Source organism: Piliocolobus tephrosceles, chromosome 6 (assembly GCF_002776525.5).
Source record: "Piliocolobus tephrosceles isolate RC106 chromosome 6, ASM277652v3, whole genome shotgun sequence".
Classification (NCBI taxonomy): Eukaryota; Metazoa; Chordata; class Mammalia; order Primates; family Cercopithecidae; genus Piliocolobus; species Piliocolobus tephrosceles.
Window position 1 is genome coordinate 91,365,468 of NC_045439.1, and position 24,561 is coordinate 91,390,028.

Genomic DNA, 24,561 nt, shown 5'->3' on the forward strand with positions numbered 1-24,561 from the left:
ATTCACACTCCTGGTGGGGCAGGACTGTGCTGCATCTTTAAGTGACCCTCCCTGTACAGTGGTTCTGATGCCCTCACTTCCGGTGGGCTCCATTTGCAGTGGATTTTCAATCTTATTGATTGGATGTGTTGAGCAAAATTCAGAGACAGTGCTTCACAGAACTGCCCTGGCAGGGCTATGAAATGGCCACACAGGGCTACCCAGAATGAAGCCACAGCTTCTAAGTGGGGAAGGGAATACAGAATTAGTCTTCCTTCTGGGCATCCTGGCCACCCCCTCCTCTGACCTTGTGATACTCTCTCTCTCTAACCTCTCCCTTCCCCTGGCACTGACTGATAAGGACAACAGAAGTCTGTTTTTGCCAACCTCGTGAGGTCTGTGGTGGCCTAAAGTGACTGTGGGGTCTTGACCCTCAGGTCTTATTAGAGTCAGATATACTGAGAGACCAGCTTCCCAACCAGAAATAACTTCAGAGAAACGGGGCCAGGCTTCCGGAGTCACAGGACTAAGAGAGACTGAGCCAGCTATTTCAGGAGGTCTTCATAGCAACAGGCACAAAAACGGAAGACTGAAAAGAGAGAGTGTTCTTTCTAGACATAAAACTCTCAAGCTGAAAACCCTGGGGCTATCTCAGCATCGACTCTTGGTGAGGCGCTGCTGTTTCTCAGGTGTGTGGGGGTCCAGAAGGCAAGTGCTCCCCCTTTTATGCAGACACAAGCAGCCGTCTTAGAACTGATGATCAGGCTGCGTGCGTGGCTCACACCTGTAATTCCAGCACTTTGGGAGGCAGGTGGATCACTTGAAGTCAGGAGTTTGAGACCAGCCTGGCCAACATGGTGAAACCCCGTCTCTATTAAAACTATGAAAATTAGTTGGGCGGGGTGGTGCAAGCCTGTAATCCCAGCTACTCGGGAGGCTGAGGCAGGAGAATTGCTTGAACCCAGGAGGCAGAGGTTGCAGTGAGCTGAGATCACGCCACTGAACTCCAGCCTTCCAGCCTGGACAGAGGCTCTGTAACAGAGTGAGACTCCAAACAAAAACAAAAACAAAAACAAAAAAATCTGATGGTCACAGGAATTATATCTGTAGTAGCCACAGATGCGAGCCCTTGGGCGTAAGTTTCTCTCTGTCAGTCTCAGTTCTTCCCATCATACAGTAAGGAGGTCAGTTGAGATGGTCAGCTCCCACCTCTCCTTTCTGCCTCTGAAACTCACAAATGGATACCCCAAGGTGCCCACATTCTGATTCAGCCCCACCTGAGGCAGGTTCTTTTCTGTCATCTTGGTAGTCTTAGAATTCAGTTGTCCCGGGGGTCTGGTGTTACCATTATGAACTATCATTCCCTAGGACTCTTTCATTGCCTGTCAAGACACCTGTCAGCCTCTCCTTTGAGGCTAACCAGGCCTGGATATCCGTCCTGATGAACGGGGGACCCACTGATGTCATCCTTGTGGAGGGGCAGACACTGGCTATTGTGGACACAGAGCTCTGCCTGCCTCAGTCCACACTTGTCCTAGCTGCCTGCTTGCTCCTTGCGTCTTCCTGCCTTGAGGTGTTGCAAGCTAGCCACCAGGATCCTTAAGGGAAATCTAGACATGGCTTTTATTTTTTAATTTTTTTTTGAGGTGGGGTTTCCCTGTGTTGCTCAGGTTGATCTCAAACTCCTGGCCTCATGCAATCCTCCTACCTCAGCCTCCTGAGTAGCTGGGACCGAAGGCACGTGCCACCATGCGTGGCTAATTTCCTTTTCTTTTCTAGAGATAGAGTCTTGCTATGTTGCCCAGGCTGGCCTTGAATTCCTGGGCTCAAGAAATCCTCCTGCCTTGGCCTCCCAAAGTGCTGGGATTATAGGAGTGAGCCATCGCACCTGGCCTAGAGGTGGTCTTTGAGACCGGATATTAAGCAGACTTACACCAACTTTTCTTTCTTTTAGGTTCTCAAGGTATCTCTTACAAATGTAGAGAAAGCCCTGGCTATGGGCCACGTCTCATTTCCTTGCAGAAACCCCTTCTCTCTGAAATGCAGTGGAATGTAAGAATTGCCCATCTGAAAACCTTTGTGTCCTTTTTCAACGCTGCCGTTGGAGATGCTGCTCATTATGTGACCTCATGTCTGTTATATAAAGATCCACTTGATAAATTTCTCCTTGAACACGGTGCCAGGAAAATTTTCTTTTTCCAATCTGATTCCAAAGTTATTGTACAATGATAAGTATATGAGCCAGTGTGTTTCCCTTTTATCCAGGAAACTCAGTGATAAATCCAGGGTTTAACTGTAGTAAACAACATCCAAGGCGCCTTAAAACATATTGTTCTGTTTCTACTGTAGCTCGTTGGTCCTTGAGTTGTGTTCTGTTTTAATGTTTCCTTAGACTCTTTTGGGAAATAGTAAGGTGTAAATTTTCTCCAAATAAATCCATGAATACAAGCACATATGCATGAGATAGATGGCCTCTTCCTGTCCCTTCCTTACCATCACCACTGCTATGTCCCCAGCCTAGGCTAAATGCCAGGCATTGGGAGTGCAGTGATGAAAGGCGCTGTCTGTGAGTGACTCATGGTTTGTGTATTGCAGGGATAAGCTGGCGCACAAAGAACGCGAATGTAAGCGGAATAGGGTCAGTGCTGACATCAAGGAACAAAGAAAAGGCCAGAGGGGTTCAGAAGGAGAGCAACTGATTCTGGAAAGAGACATTAGAATGTGGAAGCCTTCCTGGATGGAAGGGAATTTCAACTGGACTGGGAACGATGGAAAGGATTTTGAAGGCAGAGATAGAGGAGGAACATCTCTGACTGAGAAAACAGTTTGAACAGACTTGTACAGGAAAAAAAATAAATCGTCTTCCACGTTTGGCAAAAACACTAGGAATTGAGTTGGTTGGCAGGTAAGATACATGAAGGAGTCAGTGGGAGCTGAGGATAAGATTATTTCACATGATATGTACTTTGCCATTTATAAACAGAATTTGGGTTCAAGCCGGTAGTCCCAGCTACCCAGAGGCTGAGGGAAGAGGATTGCTTGAGCCTAGAAGTTCGAGACCAACCTGGGCAACAGAGCCAGACCCCGTTTCTTAAAAAAAAAGATCTTGGGTTCAATATGTCCTTTTGTTCAACAACCCTGTGAAGTAGGCAGAGGAAATAGGATTATTTACTGTAATGGATCAGGTAACCTGGTTACAGGGCAGTGAATTCATTCTAAGTGACACAGGCTGTAAGTGAGAAAACCAGCACCAAATTTCATACTAATTTTACTACATTAAGTTTCATCGCTGGAAATAAAGAAGAAGTTTGCAGGGCCAAGCTAGTTGAAGCTTACCTTGGACAAAGAATCAAAGTTTTTTTTTTTTTTTTCTTTCTTTCTTTTTTTTTCTTAAGAGGTGGGTGGGGGTGTTGACAAGGAGGAAAGGGAGGAACCCACCAACATAATTTCAGCAACAGTTCTCTTAACAACGCCTGCAGATGGATGAATTTCCGCACAGTCTGGTTCTCTGTTCCTTTTCTGTTCCTGAAGAGAAACAATGAGGGAGTGAGGGATACACAGTGATGTTTATCTTTCCAGCTCTGAACTTTCAAATTCTGGAATCCCCCAGGGTTGGGGAAGGGTGGGTGTAGTCACTTCCCACCGTTGCAGAGGGATGGGAGATGTAGCAACTCGTGTTGGGGCATGGGGCGGGGTGTGTGATTTCCTCCCAAATCGGAAATTTATCTCCCGAATGGGAGGCTGCAGAGAGTCATCAAGGACTTATCTCTAGGAGCAGACACCAGAGAAGAGCCCTGCCCAATCCTTTACCCCAAAGGGGGTGTGTTTAGCTCGAGGAGGGAGAAGAGGGTTGCCAGCTAAGAGTCAGCACCAAGGGCGCCTGCTCTCATGCATGTGTCAATGAAGAATTCCTGCCAGACTTCCAGTACTGTCCCCGACCCTGGGCAGAATCCCAGCTGCCCCTCCCAGAACGCTCCATGCCACTGGAACTCAGGAGCGCAGGTCAGTTCTGTGATTGAAAGCAAAGGGGAATTTTGGTCCTTTCCTTGGATTGAGTCCAAAATTCAGGGATGAACAGCTCAGCTCCTAGAAATTATGCTCTGGAATTTCCAAAAGCTCAACAAATAGCCCCAACATGCAGGGTTGTTTGTTGAGATGAAGCATCCTTTAACTACCCTTAGAACATTACAACAGGAAGGAAGTCCCATCCCTTTTTTTTGTAGATGAGGAAATTGCAGGTTAGAGAGGCTAAATATTATTAAATCAAGCATATTAATTATAGTATTTAAATTTTCTAAGTCCTTATTTTATTTTAAATCTGATTTATTAGACCTAAAGGTAGGTAAATCTTCCTCTCCTACTGTCTTCCTCCTCATATATATTTCCAAAGTTTTTTTTTTTAACCTGTATTTATACAAGTAATTAGCTTCCATTCATTTGTTTCATCATCTATAAAATGGGAATGATCTTTGCCTCACAGATGCATGAGTATTAAACTACATAAGATAATACATGTAAGGCATTTAAAGCAGTTTGCAAACACTCAATAAGTGTTATCACAAGAGAAGAAAATTTCCACTTAAAACTTCTTCCACTTTCTCTGCCTCTCTGCATCGCAGGTTTTTGGTATAGTCTGGGACTTTTGACAAAGTTTAATGCTCGTTACCATACTGATGTATTTTTTTTCTCCAAGAATTATTTAACATCTGCATTATTTTGACACTGTATTCATAATACTTATTTCATCTTAGTTCTAAGTTTAAATTATTTCAGTGCTGATCATCTGTCTTATTGTAATACAGTCTTCTATTATAGAGTTATTTTGACGTGTAGATCAACTGCATAGTTTTTTTTTTTTTTTTTTTTTTTTTTTTTTTTTTTTTTTTTTTTTTTAGATGGAGTCTCTCTCCGTCGCCCAGGCTGGAGTGCAGTGCTGCGATCTCGGCCGACTGCAAGCTCCGCCTCCCGGGTTCACGCCATTCTCCTGCCTCAGCCTCCTGAGGAGTAGCTGGGACTACAGGCACCTGCCACCATGCCCAGCTAATTTTTTGTATTTTTAGTAGAGATGGGGTTTCACCGTGTTAGCCAGGATGGTCTCGATCTCCTGACCTCGTGATCCACCCGCCTTGGCCTCCCAGAGTGCTGGGATTACAGGCGTGAGCCACCGCGCCCGGCCAACTGCATAATATTTTTAAGGAAAGGTACAGTAGAGGCATATTGAGACCTTACGGATACCTTAAAGTGTCTTTCTGTTGCTTTAAATAATGAAAAATAGATGACTTCTTGGGTTTTGAAATCTTCCTTTCCAAACTTTCCTCCTCAGAATTTTATGAGACTGCTGGAGTACTCTGAGGCTAGCTCCATTTTTCTTCTGTTGCCTACAATCTTCTACATGCCTAGATAATTATCGGCATCTTTCTTTATCCTTGAAATTAAAAAAATATTATCTATTTTTTATCTCTTAAGAATTCTCATTCTTAACAAAAAGAGGTTTAAGTTGGCCAGGTATTTCCTCTCTCTCTCTTTTTTTTTTTTAGAGACGAGGTCTTGCCATATGGGCCAGGCTTTTCTTGAACTCCTGGGTTCAGGCAATCCTCCTGCCTTGGCCTCCCAAAGTGCTAGGATTACAGGAGTGAGCCAACATGCCTGGCCCCAAAATATGTCTTTGTGTCATCCTTGGGTCCTCACTGGATTTGTCCTCCTGAATGCTAGTAGCTCCTCTCATTTTCCTCCAGGTAGAGGGCTGGCTGGTTAAGTCTGTGTTACTAGTTCAATAACTTGGCCACCAACTTGGCTGGCTTGAGGAAGGAGTCTAGAAAATCCCTAGATGTATATGCTTGGTTTTGTTTTTTGATAATGCTGCTTTACTGGGGCAAACATTCCACATCTCATTTCTGATCAATCCAGCCTTCCTTCTGTGAATGGGTCCTGGCAAGGTTGGCAATGGAAATATTTAACAACCCACCCTGACTAATCAGGAATAGGCAGAGGTAGTGTTGAGGCAGAGGCCTAGAAGCCCCTCTTGTGCCAAATATTTACCCTTTGTTAAATAAAGATGGTGATGGTGGCTAGGTGTGTGGCCTGTCATCTCAGCACTTTGGGACGCTGACCTGGTTGGATCACCTGAGGTCAGAAGTTCGAGACCAGCTTGGCCAACATGGTGAAACCCTGTCTCTACTAAAAGTACAAAAATTAGCCGGGTGTGGTGGTGGGTGCCTGTAATCCCTGCTACTTGGGAAGCTGAGGGAGGATAATCACTTGAACCCGGGAGACGGAGGTTGCAGTGAGCTGAGATCGCACCACTGCACTCCAGCCTGGGTGACAGAGTGAGACTCTATCTCAAAAAACAAGATAGTGGTGGTGGGGTGATTCGTGAGTGATCTGAGAGGGAGGGGCTGGGAATGTTATTATAGCAGGGAGCATGCAGGAGGCTCTGGGCAATAGCTCTTTGCCAACCAGCATGGAAGTATATCAATGCATCAACATTCAAAGAGCCAGCCAGTGCATCTGGTGATGTCAGACTGAGGTCCAGCCCACAGTCAGGGACAATTCCTGTGGAGCTGGCCCCTATGTGCTTTGTCAGTGTGTCTATTTGCTGTTGTCTTCTGTCAGGGATGCTTTGCAATGCTGTTTGATTAGCAATGACATCCCTCCAAACTCAGAATCAGGATGGTTGTCCGACATTCTCCCGGAATCTAATCATGTACCTCGCTAACTGACCTTACTACCTCACTGCAGACAACACCACCACTCTCTTCCAAAACAAAAGGTTGTAGCTCCGAGGGTACACTTGGAGACGGCAAGTACCATCTGTAATATTGAACTGAGATTGGCATTTAGTTGTTATTGAATTTCATCATTCCCTGGAATTGAGCCAAAGAGTGGCTCTGTCATGTGGCAGCCAAACTGTTAGGAGAATAGTGCCAAGTAGTGCAAATTTGTTCAGCACAAATAGCAATTGTGCTCAGAATATTCTTACACAAGGAGAGGATCAGGAAAAGAGTGGCTCTGATCTAGGTCCCTGAGCTGCTAGGTGAGGGCTGGGTCCGAGAAAATATCAGGACCAGGCCATGTTCACGTTTTCTAGGCCAGTTCCAGCACAAGACCTTTTGCAGAAAATTCAAGGGGAGGTGATGTATGCAGAGTGTTATGTAAATCCAGTCATAGAAGTGGGTCACAGGGCCTGGTGCTGTGGCTCATACCTATAATCCCAGCACTTTGGGAGGCCAAGGCAGGAAGATTGCTTGAGCCCAGGAGTTCAAGACCAGACTGAGCAACATAGCAAGACTTCTGTCTCCAGAAAAAAAAAAATAATTAGTTGACATGGTGGTGCACATCATTTCAGCTACTTCAGAGGCTGAGGTAGAAGGGTTACTTGAGTCCAGGAGGTGGAGGCTACAGTGAGCTGTGATTGCATTGCTGCCCTCCAGCCTGGGCAACAGAGTGAGATCCTGTCTCAAAAACAAACAAATAAATAAAAAGTGAGCCACAGATATTTTATAGATATTTGTATTTCTACTGCAGTGGTCAGGCTGGTATCCGTGGCAGGCAAACCCAAACAGACACCAGCTTAGCTTGCAGATACCTCAAGCCCCAGAACTCATGTGCCAGGACAGATGATGGGACAAGAAATGTCGTTGTTGTTGGATCATTACATTGGGTATTAATTTGGAAGGGAAGAGTTTGATCTGTGGGGTTGAATCAATGAGGAAGTTTATAGACACAGAACATCCAAAAGATTGAGTTATTCTCAACTTGGGTTGAGGAGAATCTGCCAGACAAGCCTTTAAAATGTACCTGGGTTGAAAGACCAAGTATCTTAGCCTCACTGAAGGACGGTTGCTGGAGGAAGAGAAGACCGAGGAAGCACATCATGATGATGATGGTGATGATGGGCAACTTTTATTAAGCACTTAGTATGAGCCTGGCACTGCTCACATCAAATTTATATGTATTAACTCATTAACTCATTTACTTATTGCAGTAAGTGAACAAAATAGGTAGTATTACTGTAGTGTTATGATGAAGACTGGTTTTCATCTATGATGCCTGGCTCATAACTCCCATAACACAAGTTACAGGCTTTTGTTATAATGCTGGATGTGTTTGACCTCAGGAAACAGAATCTCTTGCCCTCCTTTCACTTGCCCCAAGGCAGGACTCTAGTCTTCTCACACCTTTCTGATTGGAGACTTAAGACCCTCCCCAGGGAGGATCCCACCCTATATCCTGGAGAAAGGATTGCTGACCTCATGAACCTTCCATAAAAACTCAAGAGGAAAACAAAAATCCCAAGAGGACTGTGAATTTGGGGAGCTCATGAATAGAATAGCTGACCACGTGGAGGTTCCTGCAGGGTGGTGCGCCCAGGAAGGGCATGAAAGCACCGCACCCCATCCCCCATAGCTCGCCCTACACCTTTCTTCACCAGTATCCCTTGCAGTACTCAGTATAATAAGCCACTACCTGTGTTTACCTGAGTTCTGTGAGCTGCTCCGGCAAATCTCAAACCTAAAGAGGGAGTTATGGGAATTTCAACTTGAAGCCAGAAGGTCGGATGCTCTGGAGGTCTGAACTTGCAACTGGTGTCTGGCGTGAGGGGGTAGTCTTGGGAACTGAGTCCTCAGTCCATGGGTTCTGACTCTATCTCTGGATAGATAGTGTCAGAATGAATGGGAGGGCACCAAGCTGGTGTCCGCTGCTTGGTGAATGGGGGGAAATCCCCCACACATTTGGTCACAGACTTCCTCTTCTATGTTAATGATTACTGTGGTGGTGTGAGAGGAGAGGAAAAACATGATTTCAGAGAGTTTTTCCCTAAATAACTACTATCCCCATTTTCCAGATGGGAAAATACAGGCGCAGAGAGGAGAACACAAACTGCTCAAAGATGACTGAACTAATAAGTAATGGAGCTAGTTGTCAAGTGCTTTTCCATTAAAGAAAAAGAATGGGCAGCCTTCTAATTAAGTAATGAAAATCAAATTTTTTTTCTGCAAGGCAGAGAAAGTAACAGTAGAATTCAGCATGGAAAACAGGGACTGGCTCAGTCAAATGCTACCAGGAGGCATCCACAGACAGGAGCTTTTAGCCAACTTCAATTTTCACCTTCGATTTTCCCTCTAGTGCAATGAAGCTAGGTAGAGACCAGAAAGCTGTGACGGTGAGCATGGGACAGTGGGGACTGCTTCCTAGGCCTTACTCGGGTTGTCTGAACTGAACGGGGAGGGGTCGAAGTTCTGGAAGCTACTATAAAGATGGTGAGTATTCCACAAGGAGCTGCAAGGAAGGTATCCTCTCCCATGAGTGGGACTTAGGCTGTGCCAAAGGGATATGGTATCCAAGGGAGTTATAAGGCATTCTTCTGATCTTATTTGGAAGATTCTAGAAAGATTGCATTTGGATCTCACATGCTGAGGAAATATATGAAAGAATTCTTTCCAAATACCTTATATCTAAGTCTTAAGTTGTTCCAATCTGGAAGTTTGGGAAAATCATCCCCCTCAGAGGTTATTTCCAATCCTAGTCTGGAAAACATTCTTCCAGGCATCCCTGTGGGCTCCTATACATAAGTATAAAATTTTACATAAAAGGCACCTACTGTATATGATATTCTCTAGTTTGCTATTTATATGGCGTGTTTCTATTCTAGGGCTGCTGTAAGAAATTGCCACAAATTTGGTGGGTTAAAACAAATGAAATTTATTCTCCTATGGTTCTGGAGGCCAGAAACCTGGTATCAAGATTTTGGCAGGGTTGGTTCCTTCTGGTGACTCTGAGGGAGAAGCCGTTCCATGTCTCTTCTGGCAGCTTCTGGCGATCCTTGATGCTCCCTGTCTTGTAGCTGTGTCACCTCAATTTTTTGTCTTTCTTTTCTCCTCCCTCCCTCCCTCCCTCCCTCCCTTCCTTCCCCTCCCCCATCCCTCTGTCCCTTCCTTCCTTCCTTCCTTCTTCCTTCCTCCCTCCTTTCCTCCCTCTCCCTCTCCCCCTCTGTCCCTTCCTTCCTCCCTTCTTTTTTCCTCCCTCCCTCCCCCTCTGCCTCCATTTCTCCCCCTGCCGTCCCTCTCTCTCTCCCTCCATCTCTTTCTTTTTCTTTCTCTTTCCTCTTTTTCTTTCTCTCTTTGTTTCTTTCCTCCCTTTCTTTCTTCCTTTCTTTCCTTCCCTGCTCCTTTTCTTCCCTCCTTCCCTCCTTCCTTCCTTCTCTCCTTCTTCCCTTCCTCCCTTACTCCTTTTCCCTTCTCTTCTCTTCCCTTCCCTTCTCTCCCTTCCCTTCCCTTCCCTTCCCTTCCCTTCCCTTCCCTTCTCTTTCTTTTTCTGAGACAGAGTCTCACTGTGTCACTCAGGCTGGAGTGCAGTGGCCCAATCACAGCTTACTGCAGCCTCAACCTCCCAGGCTCAAGCAATTCTCCCACCTCAGCTTCTGAGCCAAGCAATCAGTGGCCACTGGAGAAGTTGGTTGTGAGAAGTGGAGGGATAGCAACTTATCTGAGACAAATATAGGAAGATTTCCTGCCTGCCTCCAAGATTCCGACCATAGTCTAAGTATAAGAAGGAGAAGGAATCCTATCAATCAAGCCGACTTCTGGGGAAACTGAGACCTGCCTATTGCAGCAGCTCATGCTAATGTATTAACACTTCAGGGCTGCTGTGAGATCCAGGTGGACAGGCATTTGAAGGCTGAAGTGGGCAGAAGATTATTAAGTCCATGTGATGTGCAAACACAGGTTTTGGTGGGTGGGTAGCTGTGTATTTCCAGTGAATAAAATTTATGATAATAAGAGTGTTTGTACTATACTACGGATGGTTCCAGGAGAGTGGAAAAGAAACTGAACAATTCACTGATGTGGCAGGTGCTTTCAAATATCCCCTTGTCTATCAGGCATTGTCGTTGGGCCTAAGGCTATATCGATGAAACAAAAAGACCCCTGTCTTTATGGGGTTTACACTAGTCCAAGTTGCTCATTGCTTACAAAAATTGCTCATAATAGGGATTTGCAGAGAAAATGCAAAGTGTCATGAGAGCCAGGGAGTAGCAGACAGCTTAATCTAAGCTGGGGATGTTGCTGAGGGAGATGGCTTCTAAGACAGTCTGGATGGATGAGTAGAAATCACACGGAGAAGAAAGGTCTTAAGAAAGTAAATTCAAATAGGATTAACAGCAATGGCAAGAAAGACATAGTGTGGGGGAGTCTCAAGGATTTTGATATTTTTAGAACACAATGTGAAACAGGATTATTTGCAGGAGAGAAACCTGAGACTATTGCAAGTAGACAATAATTTAATAGGCTTTCGACATCAGACTGACGGGGTTTCACCGTGTTAACCAGGATGATCTCGATCTCCTGACTTCGTGGTCCGCCCGCCTCAGCCTCCCAAAGTACTGAGATTACAGGCCTGAGCCACCGTGCCTGGCTGGCTTTTAACCTTAGTGTTTATTGCAGTGAGAGAAGACGTACTGTTAGTTCCAGGAGCAAAAGTTTACAACTCCTTTTGGAATCAGAGACCCACTTGTAAACTGGAGTCTTCTGAACTGAGCCTGGAGAACACCTTGCTATGATGATCTGCATCATTTTTCTAGTTACAAATCAGAAGCTGTACCCAGGAGTTGCCACACGAGGGCACAATTGCCCAATTATGGAATTAAACATCCTCTTTCAAAGGTCAGGAAAGCCCTTGTCCTAAACATTTCTTCTGGATGAGACATTACTTTTGAGCATGAGAAACAGCCCAGTGTGGCTGTGCGGTGGCTCAAGCCTGTAATCCCAGGACTTTGGGAGGCTGAGGTGGTTGGATCGCTTGAGCCCAGGAGTTCAAGACCAGCTTGAGCTACATAGCAAGACCCCGTTTCTACAAAATATTTAAAAATTAGCTGGGCGTGATGGTGTGCACCTATAGTACTAGCTTCTCAGGAGGCTGAGGTGGGAGGATTGCTTGAGCCAAGGAGTGCAAGGCTACAGTGAGCTATGATCACACTATGACACTCCAGCCTAAATAAAGCAAGACCCTGTTTCAAACAAAACAAAACAAAAAATGAACCCAATGCGACTATCTAAAAGCAGCAAACATCTGCTGAATGAGGTGCCTGGAGGAATTTGAGCAGAAAACTGGTTCCCATTCTTGGTCAGCTGTCAGTCTTTTCATAATAATAAGCAGTAGTATTTACTGAGTACTCACTGTGTCCTAGGTACTGTGCCAACGTATCACACACGTTATCTTACATACATATCCACACTCATCATATGACATGAGTGATGTTATTTCTCCATTTTACGGATGAGGCAACTAAGTCATAGATTGTGATTCCACCAAAGGTTTACGCAGCAGGTAAGTGCTTAGTTCTGCATTTGGATTGAGAATATCTGACTTCAAAGCCTGTGATGTAAATTACAGAGGCTGGGTGCAGTGGCTCACGCCTGTAATCCCAGCACTTTGGGAGGCCGAGGTGGGTGGATCACCTGAGGTCAGGAGTTTGAGACCAGCCTGGCCAACATGGAGAAACCCCATCTGTCCTAAAAATACAAAATTAGCCAGAGGTGGTGGCATGTGCCTGTAATCCCAGCTATTCAAGAGGCTGAGGCAGGAGAATTGCTTGAACTTGGGAGGCAGAGGTTGTGGTGAACCAAGATCGTGCCATTGCACTCCAGCCTGGGCAACAGAAGTGAAACTCCATCTCAAAAATAAAATAAAGTAAGATAAAAAATAAATTACAGAGCTAGTCATATAATATGGAATTATTTTCTAACCTCTTGTAATGGAAGTACCCAAATAAAACTGATGTGTATAAACATGGTCTGAGACCTGCGAATGCTATGAACACATGAGGAAGGCTATATTTTTCATTGTTTTCTTCTTTCTCCCTTCCTCCTCTCTTACCACTTTGTGTGTGTGTGTGTGTGTGTGTGTGTGTGTGTGTGGTGGGTTTTAGTTCTGACTCTCATGTTAACTTGAGTATTTCCCATACTATCTCTGCACTTCTGTTTCCTCGGCTGTGAAACTGAGACACACCCTATCTTTCCCCATCAGCTTAAGGGAACTGGAGAAGCTGACGGTTTGGGGAAATGAGTCTGGCTTGACACCCTTCTGTGCACATTCATCCAGTATATTTAAGTTCCTGGAAATGGTCTCTTTCTTAACTTTTCCCTATTGTACTGTAAGTGAATAATTGCATTGCTTTCAAAACTTTTATAATTACTGACTTTTAAATTGCAGAAAAATAGGAGAAATGGACCCAAACAGATTCATCCTTGTTGCATTCTGAATCTTATATTCAATATGTGAGATGCTTTTATTTATATTTTTCTGAAGCCATAAGGGCCAGCATTTTTTTTCCCCCCAACCAGCATGAGGAGATGAATGGGTCAATGGGAATCAGATGAGTGTTCCCATAGTTGTGGCCAGATAAGGGCTGGGAAGTAGAAAAGGCCCTGGATGAAAAGTCAAGTGACATTGATTCTAGCCCCTGCTCTTCCTCCTGAGGGGCTTGTGGTCCTCAAGAGTTTGAACCCACTCTGTGGGCTTTTATTTTCTCAGCTATAAAATTAGAAGGGCCAAACTAGATCGGTGGTTTTCAATCTATGCTCTACAGATTCTTAGGGCCCTTTGGTGGGGCAAGGTGGAAGTTTTGGCCCCAACTCACCATTTGAGCCTATCATAAGACCACCTTTTTCAAAACTGTGAGGCAACTTCAACAGTTCTTGGGAAAATGTAATTAAAAGGTAAAAATAAAAAATATAAGCTTTATTTCTCAGCATAACCTCCATCAAATTCAAGACACTTTTGTAAGCAATGATACCAGCCATTTAGTCCATCTGTAAAGAATTGAGATTCCTGGGAATTTAACCATGTCAATGCTGTCTTTTTCACATTATTAACTGAAGAAGAAAGGGTGTCTTTTAAAAGTTTTTCAAGATTCAGAAACAAAAAGAGGTCAGAAGGAGCCAAATCAGGATTGTAAGGTGGATGCCTAATGATTTCCCGTTGAAACTCTCACAAAATTCCCATGTCTGATGAGAAGAGTGAGCAGGAGCATTGTCATGGTGGAGAAGGGCTCTCCAGTGAAGCTCTCTTGGGTGTTTGTCTGCTCATGCTCTGGCTAACTTTCTCAAAACACTCTTATAATGAACAGATGTTATCATCCTTTGGTCCTCCAGAAAGTCAACAAGCAAAATGCCTTGAGCATCCCAAAAATCTCTTGCCATGACCTTTGCTCTTGACTGGTCCACTTTTGCATTGACTGGGCCACTTCCACCTCTTGGTAGCCATTGCTTTGATTGTGCGTTGTCTTCAGGATCACACTGGCAAAGCCATATTTCATCTTCTGTTGCAATTCTTCAAAGAAATGCTTCAGGACCTAAATCCCCCTTGTTTAAAATTTCCATTGAAAGCTGTGCTCTAGTCTGCAGCTGAGCTGGGCACAATGGTTTTGGCACCCATCAAGTAGAAAGTTTGTTCAACTTTGATTTTTTCAGTCAGAATTGTATGCACTCCAGCCTGGGCAACATAGTAAGACCCTGTCTCTACAAAAAATTTAAAAATTAGCTGGGTGTAGTGGTGTATGCCTGTAGTTCCAGCTATTCAGGAGGCTGAGGCAGGAAGATCACTGGAGTCCAGAAGTTTGAGGCTGTGATGACCTGTGATTTGCACCATGGCACCCCAACCTAGGTGACAGGGTGAGACTTTATCTCCAAAAAAAAAAAAAAATTGTGTAAGTTACCAATTGAGATGTCTATGATGTTGGTTATTCTCAATTATGTTAATGTCAATTCTCTTTAACCAGGGCACAAAGAAGATAATATTTTTCCTTCCAAATTAATGTGGATGGTCTACCACTGCAGGCTCCATCTTCAACATTGCCTCATCCCTTAGTAAAATGAATTATCCATTTTTAAACTGCTGATTTCTTTGGGGCTTTATTACCATAAACTTTTCATAAAGCATCAATGATTTCACTATTTTTCCACCCAAATTTCTCCATAAATTTGATGTTTGCTCTTGGTTCAATTTTAGCAGAATCCATGTAGCTCTGATACAGGATATTTGCAAACGGATGTCTTATCCTTCTTAATGCCTCAAACTAGATCCTGTTCATACATGCAATACAAGATAGTGTGAGTTTGTGTTGGTGCAAAATTTTTTGAAATCCATGTATAGTTTTTTCACAAGATGTGTCTTCCATGAACTTTTTGATGACCTCTCATATTTGTTTTATGTAATTGAATTCTGTCTTGCTTTTGTTTAAAAGAAGCCTCCCCTGCTTAAAAAGGGGGAAAAGTTTAAAAAAATTTCTGGTGATTTTGAAGGACAGCATCCTCCTATAACGTAAATATCAGTTTAAGGTCTCTATGTTTTTTGAGATCTAGAATAAATGACTTGAAGTTTCCCGCTTCCTCCACCCCCTTTATGCCACTTGGAAGTCTGAAACCCTCCCCAGGATATCTGTGAATTTCCAGGAGGTTGCTGTTCTCCTGGTCACCCTTGCCTCTGGGTGCTTCTGTAGAATGCATTACCACAGATGGGAAACTTAGTTTCTTTTCACTCTCTTAGGCAGAGACTAAGAGTGACTAAACACTACTGTGGGTCCACGCCGGCATTCCCAAACCCACCAGAGTGTTGACTAGAAAAGGGTTTCCTTTTAACAGGGCCCACCCTCCTCAGAAGCCAGTGGAGAATGTAAATAGTAGGAAATCTCTTCTGCTTTCAGGATTTCATAGTATAAGCAGGCATATTACCTAAGTGGTCAGCTTCAGTGGAAGGGGACTGGAGACTGACCACCAGATGGTCAAGGGCACTAAAAAGGGGCTGCAAGGCCTTAGCCTCACGGTCCTGTTTCTGGGGACGAATGTTGGGCTCTGGTGGCCATGCTGGGCTGCAGAGAAGCAAAGGTGCATTGTTGGTGTGATATTCTTTTCCCCAGGGATCTGATAGAAGCAGAAGGCAAAAGTAGATGGAGACAAAAAAGACCCTTTCTATGTAGAGACATCACTCTATGTTCTTTGTAGAGAATAGGAATACATGCCTTTGATCAGATGAGGTATTAAAAAATGATTATGTAGTTCCGTTACAATGGATTATTTTCAATATCCTGTCTACTTTTTCAAAGGACTGTTATTTAGTGCGAAAACATTGCTGAGTTCCTTTCAGAGAAATCCTCCCTGTACTGACCCTTTGGCAACACAACTTACACATGTAATTACTTGTTCAGAACAATCTTCTCCTTCTGACTCTCCACAAAGGCAGGGACCATGACTATCATTTCCAGCTGCATCCAGAAAGCTGAGCACAGTGCTTGACACACAGTGAATTTTGGTCGAAGGAGCAATTGAAAGGATTTGCCCATTGCAGTGTCATTTTTCCAAGACCTGACAATATCACTTTTGATTCTTTTCTTATTTAGTTCCACTTCCTTATCCCCACTGCCAATGCTTAAATCAGCACACGGCATCACCTCTCCTGGGGCTACCTTTAACTAGGCTTCCTACCCCCTTCCCTGGCCTGTCTGCTTCAAATCCAGGCAATGGCTTGTAGCCCCAGCAACCTTCTAAAAGCTCTATTCTCTGTCCCTTGTCAATTTCCTCTTCTGAAAGTTTCAGGGGCTCTCCACTACTTGCAGAAGAAAACCACCAACTCTTGCCTCAATGCTGAAGGTGCTTTCCCATCATCTCCTCTCTGCCTCTCATCACCCTGTGTTCCCTCCTGGCCCTTGCTTTCTTGCTTCTGTGCTTGGCCTCATCCTCCTTCCTCTGCCTGGAAAGTGCTTACCTCTGTTCTTGCATCTGCATGTCCAAATCCTACTCATCTTTTCTATTACTATGTCACTTAAGTTTCAAAAAGTCTCTGAGTCAGCGTTCCTTAAACAGCAGTTTTTTTTTTTTTTTTTTTTTGAGACGGAGTCTCGCTCTGTCGCCCAGGCTGGAGTACAGTGGCCGGATCTCAGCTCACTGCAAGCTCCACCTCCCGGGTTTACGCCATTCTCCGGCCTCAGCCTCCGGAGTAGCTGGGACTACAGGCGCCCGCCACCTCGCCCGGCTCGTTTTTTGTATTTTTTTTAGTAGAGACAGGGTTTCACCGTGTTAGCCAGGATGGTCTCGATCTCCTGACCTCGTGATCCGCCCGTCTCGGCCTCCCAAAGTGCTGGGATTACAGGCTTGAGCCACCGCGCCCGGCCTAAACAGCAGTTTTAAAAGGTGATTCTTAAGAAAAGGATTTGATGTTGAAATTAGCCTAGGAAGTGTTGTATGGATTATTGCCCTTTTGTAGATTTATAGTGCAGACCATTAATTCACAGATCTAAGAAGGCCTGCAATCAAGAAGCCTATTTAACTCATCATTTCTCAAATTTATTTGACTATAGAACCCTTTCCCCTTTCATACCTATTAACATATTGCAGATTATTTTGGAAATACTTTTCCAAGAGTTACTGGTAATATCTTTAATCTGTTTTTACTGATTAAGATGCTGAGGCTCAGAGACAAAAGTACTTGCACAAGCCAAGTGAAGGGAGCTTCAATCTGGTTTTTTTTTTTTTTTTAATTTACTACACTGTGATGACTTACATTTGTCATCTAACAAGAACTTTTAAACTTTCCAGGCTATGGAAAGTAAGATAATAGCCTGTATTTCTGTTTCCTAATATCTGAATTTTGTCCCACTTCTCTTTTCTAAAAATGATTATTTCCAAGTTTTTCTTTCACTTTTCTTTCCTGCCAGATGTTTTACAAGTAATGAGAGGTTCCAATTAAATTTTCCCAAGAGCTTCATGAAATAATGAAAACAATACATAGAGCATGTTACATGTTTATGAACTTAAAAATAAAATTAAAACGTATAATTTTGAGTTTACATATAGGTATAACAAAACTATATAAAAAGAAAAGCAAGCAGATAATGAACACAGGATTTAGGAGGCGGTTACCTTGGCTGGGGGGAGGGAGGCATGGGGAATGAAAGACTCTTATATTTAGATGTAAATTATTATCAAAATCTTAGCTTTTACTTTGGGGTTATAAGTTTACAGGTGCTTATTACATTATGTAAAATAACTGGCTAAATAACTAGAGGACCACTGCTGAGAGTGTGTCATAATTAATCCAATTTAATGTACCTGAGACCCTAAAATAAATACGCAAGTCATAAAAAAGAAAAGAGTAGCAAATTAAGTTTTCCAGTATATAGCTAGTTTATGTCAAAATAATAATACTTATAAAGTGAGGGGAGTGGTGGCCTGATTTTAAGGGGATATTTATTGCTAAGTAATACTGAGTAAATTGCACAGCACCCAATAATGTATGAGTGCATTTCTGTTTTAATTTTGGCTTTGAGAGTTTTTGAGGAATGTAAATTTAGAACTTTATATAATCACATGTAAAATGAATATTTTATGATAAAAAAGAGTAAAAAGTAATAAAAAGATAGTTTTAAAAATCCCTTGCATATTTGTTTATTATTTTATTATCACCTGGTTTTTAAATCCATCTTTGTTGTAAGTTGTGAGATGATTCTTCATGTTACTTTGTTTATCTTGTTAAGATTCATTTGGGGAGTCAAGGGACTCTGCTCATGCCCAAGGCTGTGCCCTCTAATAAGTAACACCAGAGACTGCACAGTGTCCAGGAAATAGACTTCAACAAACTAGTGTAGCCAAGGTCACTGGAGTGTTTTCCAACACTAACAACCAACTGTTGATTCTCCAGACACCAACTGGGTGTCCAACAATTAAATTCCATTCTGACATTAACTACCTGGAGTTAGTGTCAGATTTCACAGGCTAACAGGGTTTGGTTTTACAAGACTGCCCTCACTTCAGATGCCAAATGCAAGTCCTGGGCCACCCATACTTCTGGCTGTAAAATCAGTAGTTCCCATGACCCCCTCCTCAAGTTCAATAATCTGATAGAATGACTCGTAGAGCTGGGAAAGCACTCTGTGTTTACTGATTTATTATGAAGGATGTTATAAAGGATGCAACTCAGGAACAGCCAAATGGAAGAGATGCATAGGGTAAGGAGTAAGGAAAGGGGTGCAGAGCTTCCATGACTTTTCTGGGTGCCACCTTCCCAGCACCTCCATGTGTTCACCAGTCCAGAAGTACATCAACATTTATTGTTCAAGGGTTCTCTCAGAGTTTAATCTCCAGCCCCTCACCTTTCTTCTTGGAGCTGGGTGAATGGAGCTAAATGTCTCCACTCTCGAATCACTTGGTCCTTCTGGTGGTCAGCCCCGTCACGAGGCTATCTAAGGGCTCCACCCTAAGTCATCTTATTAGTATAAATTCAGTGTGATCAAAATGAGCTTATTATGAATAACAAAAGACATTCTCATCATTCAGGAAATTCCAAGGGTTTTAGGAGCTCTGCGCTATGAACAAAGAACAAAACCCAAATATGTTTCTTACAATATGACAGTTGCCAAACAAATATACTAGCAAACAAGCAAACAAAAACAATGAGCCCTGGGCATGGAGAAACAATAGACAGAGTTGCTACAACGTACAGGCATACCTCAGAGATAATGCGGGTTTGTTTCCAGACTACTGCACTAGAGCATATATTGCATTAAAGTGAGTCACACAAATTTTTGTTTTCTCAGTGCATATAGACATTTATGCTTACACTATACTGTGGTCTATTAAGTGTTCAATGGCTTTATGTCTAAAAAGTGTACATATCTTAATTTAAAAATAATTTACTGCTAAAAAGTGCTTAGAGCCATCTGGGCTTTCAGTGAGTTGTAATCTTTATGATGGTGGAGGATCTTGCCTTGCTGTTGATGGTTGCTGACTGATGAGGGTGGGGGTTGATTAGGGTGGCTATGGTATTTCTTAAAATAATACAACAATGAAGTTTGCCACATCAATTGACTCTTCTTTCACATGTCAATCTAAATAAACAGAGAGAGGCTTTCTGAAAGAAAAGATGTATGTTTGCGGATAGACCATTGCAATGGGAATACGCATGTCATAGTAAACTAAGTGCATATTCAGGGAGGCAGAGGAAGACAAAGGTTTTTATTTTTTTTGAGACAGAGTCTCGCTCTGTCACCCAGGCTGGAGTGCAATGGTGCGATCTCGGCTCACTGCAAGCTCCGTCTCCTGGGTTCATGTCAGTCTGCTGCCTCAGCCTCCCGAGTAGCTGGGACTACAGGCGCCTGCCACCATGCCCAGCTAATTTTTTTGTATTTTTAGTAGAGATGGGGTTTCACCGTGTTAGCCAGGATGGTCTCGATCTCCTGACCTTGTGATCCGCCTGCCTTAGCCTCCCAAAGTGCTGGGATTACAGGCGTGAGCCACCGCGCCCAGCCGACAAGGGCTTTTAAAATAAAAAAAAAAAAATGAGGAGGATTGCATAATTGTTTTGAAACAATTATCCTTGGTTACAAAGATCAATAACAAGGGTGATGATGCCCAGACCAAGGTGGGACAGGCAGTTCTTGGGAAGATGTTTTTGCAGAAGGATTTTGTGTATAAGTTTGTGATGAGTTTTGTGCAAGGTTGTGGTTTGGGCCGTCTTTTTGTTATCAGGCATACAAGCTTGAGAATTCTTTCTTCATGGCCTTCTCTGGCTCTACTTGTCAGGGTTTTTTCTTTTTTTTCTTTTTTTAGCATTAGTGATTCCATTTTGATTCTGATAACTTTCACATTTCCCGTTTTTGATGAAGATCTTTTTCCAAAAGCATCACTGATCAACCAACCTGTAGTTAGGTTTTGATGTCTCTTGATACTGGGATGAACCTGTTCCAGTGGCTGGTCTTGTGTCACACTGGGAGCAGTGGAGGGGGTAATTGGTGACTAGTAGTCAGTGTCAAAACCCTTTTAGCTACATATGCGCAACAAAGAAGGTTGGAGGAAGTGGCTTTAAGTCAAGTCTACCAGAATCCATTATTAAGCTCAATTTTGCAATTACGTCAAAGTGCTGAGCCAGCATTATTTCATACTTCTGCAAACATTTAATAAATAACAGATCCAAAGTTTAAAAAGGGAAAATACAAAGTAAAATTAATAATTATATGACAAAATTCTAGTTGCGTAATGGTTTTCAGCTAGAACCTAGGCTTTTGTTTTTCATTTGTTTTGAGATGGGGCTCACACTGTCACTGCAGCTGGAATGCAGTGGAGTCATTGCCTCTCACTGCAACCTCAATCTCTCAAGCTCAAGTGATCCTCTTACGGTCAGCCTCCCAAGTAGCTGGGACTATAGCAGGTACCACTGTGCCTAGCTAATTAAAACCTCTTTTTTTTTTTGACGGGGTTTCACTATGTTGCCCAGGTGGATTGCGAGCTCCTGGGCTCAAGCAATACTCCCACCTCAACCAGAATCTAGGCTTAAAGACAACTAATTGAATAAATCAAATGACTTTAGGGAATTAAGTGAGACCTGTTGTAATTATGTAGCCTGTTTTCTTATATTGTAAACACGGGTCTGAACTTTTCCAGAGAAGATGTGTCTAGGTACAGCATGTAGTATTAGCAATAGTACAGACATTTTCTTATTAAATCAGTGGTTACTAAAGTATTTCTTAGGGTAGATTCTGTTAGGTTAGCAGCTATTAACTGTGAAATTTCGGTTACACCATTTCACTTGCCAAGTGAAAAAGGTAACATTAAGGGAGGTCTCATTATATTATGGAGTCTTCTTTCTTTTCTAAAATTTTTATTTTATTAAAAAAAAATTTTTTTTGAGATGGATTCTTGCTCCATTGCCCAGGCTAGAGTGCAGTGCCACACTCTCAGCTCACTGCAGCCTCTGCCTCCTGGGTTCAAGCGATTCTCCTCCCTCAATCTCCCAAGTAACTGGGACTACAGGCGCACACCGCCACACCCAGCTAATTTTTTTGTGTTTTTGGTAGAGACGGGGTTTCACCATGTTGGCCAGACTGATCTCACACTCCTGACTTCAAGTGATTCGCCCGCCTCAGCCTCCCAAAGTGCTGGGATTACAGGTGTGAGCTACTGTGCCTGGCCCGGAGTCTTATTTCAACATCTTGGGGAAAGCTGTTTATGGTGTGAAAACACCAACTTTTTATCCTGGTTTGTAGTTGATGAGCATCTCTGGTCATAACATTGTGTGGCATGGTGAGTTTTTTGTGTGGTTAATCCACTGAGCACGAGACTTCTTTCTTAAAATTTGTCTAGTTTCAGCTTGTAGGTCTTTAGGAATGGAGCAACTTTTGTTTTTGGTTGGAGAGTTGTAACCAAATATTAGAGAAAATTAGGAGAATTCAGGGTCTAGTCTAGTCTATAGGTAGATAATGAGAACTTGAAAATAATACACAAGGCTACATACAGATGGATTGTAGTGTTGTTTTTGGAAAAATTACTTTTTCTCTCTGCACTGATCACTTAGGAATCTCATATTTAAAAATCTTTTGGGGCTAGGAACCCATAAGGAGGCAAACTTTAGATTTTACATACAGTTTTAAGGTTCTTGGACCTGCTAGGAAGTGACAATTTTTACTCACTGTGAGACTGGGAACTCTGGAAGCCAGGTATTTCTGCACATTCTTAAATGTGGTATTTTAGTCAAAATCTTGGTAATATAACCAATGTTTCCAATTGTATCCTACTTATAAAGAGATTATACATATATATATACACACACATATATATTCAATATTAAGATTTTATTTTCAAAGCTTTTTTGTTGTACAGAAAGTAAAAATGCTGTCACAATCTCGGTGTAATTGGTAGCCACAGATGGTTGACTCACCAATCACAGCTATCCATGCTACAGCAAGTCTTACACAAAAAAGCTAACAACGCTTACAATTTTGTTGGGGTGAAGTCCCTAAACTCGGTGGTAGATTACCAAGAGGGACTAAATGGAGGAAGGCAGAATGTCACAGAACCTGTTCTTTGGCTCTTTGGGTGGGTGGATGTCCTGGGGTTTGTATCACAGCTACCTTTTTCTTTTTCTTTTTTTTAAACAGCTACCAAATCCATGAGTAGTCCAAACAATACTGAACAGTTCTGTTTCTGCAGGTGGTCTGGGGTCTTAACCATCTTCTTCATCATCTGTTTCTCTCTTCCTCTTTTCACATTTTCCACTTTCTTCCTCCTCTTCATCCTCATCCATCTTCATCTTCATCAAGTCCAAATTCTTCTTCCTCCTCACTGACTTCATCTTTGTCATCATCCCCTTCTACATCTTCCTCTTCATCTTCCTCTTCATCCAACTCCTCTTCTTCACCATCCTCATCCTCCTCGGCTTTCTCATCTTCTCCTTTTTAGACACTGTAACTTTTTCAAAGGTTCCAAGGTGCTGATATCTTTCAGTTTGTTTCCACTTAAGTTTAGATGTGTGAGATTTGGAAGTTTTTCTGCAAACATATTCAGACCTCCAAAGATTCTATTTTCACTGAGTACAAACTTTTTCAATTTAGGCAGCTTGGGGAGATTTGAAATTGAAATCAAGCCTACATTTATTAAACAGAGGAACTCTAAGTTCACAAATGCAGCTGTCAAGCTCTCAATTTTCCAGTCATTTGATTTGCAGTTGTCCAAGACATGTTCTCGAACCCTCTTTAAACACTCTTACCTCTCACTTGAAAAACGTCAAGCACACCAGGTAAACCCTGATGGACGAATTCCCACAAGTTCGCCACTTGTTAACCACAGCCACCTGAGGGCAGGAAACCCGGCTGCTCGCGGGACTGGAAACGGGGTAGGGGGGCCACGCGGGCCCGCCCTCAGCGGGAAAGCCACTCACCCGCGGGGGCGTCCTCCCGCAGCGCCATCTGGCCCAGCGCCCGTCCAGGAGGGACTCCGGGCTGCGGGCAGTCGCGCTAAACCCCGGGAGACCAAAGGGGCGCTTCCTCCAGGCCGGACCAGTGCACACGCAGCCGCGCCTCACGAGGGCCGCACCGGGCTGCACTAGTGAGGCCAGAGGCTGCAGGACCCGCGGGGGGAGCCTAGCTGAGGTCCGCCCCAAATCCCCAAGGAGAATGTATTTTTATTGAACTTATGTAAATAAAAATACTCATGAATAGTTTCTGAATTTTGGAAGAATCTGGTAGGGAGAAGAAGCCATTGCTTCTATTGTTGTATGCGTTACCAAATTGTTATAAACTATAGATAGCTTATGAGATAAAATTTCCTGAAATCTGGAAAACATTTAAGTAAAGAACCAATAAGGTTTTAAGTAAGAGTCGTAAGAACGTTATTTTTATCAATTGCTTAGTTTCATGATTTTGTTTTGTTTTGCTTGATGTTAATTAGCAGTTTTATGAACCCACTGGTTTTTTAATTAGGGCTCTGGAAATTTTGATTGAGTCCATTGATCTTAAAGTTATCAGAAATCTGTGTTCAAGAGCCCTTGTTAGAGCGTTTTCCATGAAAAGCAATTTTAGACTATAGCTGATTGCAATACTTTTAAAGAAGAATTCACAACAGTAATTATAGATGACAAAAACTTAGAATAGCCATGATTAAAATCTGATGAAAGCTCTCAGCTGACAAAGACATTTATTTATTTATACTACATGCAGTATTTTACGGTAACAACCAGAATCATGACTGACAGTGTCACATCAGGACTTTTATAAATTTTTTGTAATCTTTTATAAATTTTATATAATCCTTAGAATACTCA

General features: G+C 42.9%; 1 protein-coding gene and 1 pseudogene across 1 annotated transcript in view; one reads left to right on the forward strand and one right to left on the reverse strand.

The window, feature by feature from the left end:
- Positions 1-3,814: 3,814 nt before the first annotated feature.
- Positions 3,815-24,561, forward strand: part of CFAP161 (cilia and flagella associated protein 161) — a 61,170-nt gene continuing 40,423 nt past the window's right edge. The window contains 1 exon segment of the mRNA XM_023193389.1: positions 3,815-3,981. The gene's annotated coding sequence lies outside the window, so the exon portion shown is untranslated.
- Positions 22,966-23,707, reverse strand: LOC111527168 (annotated as a pseudogene).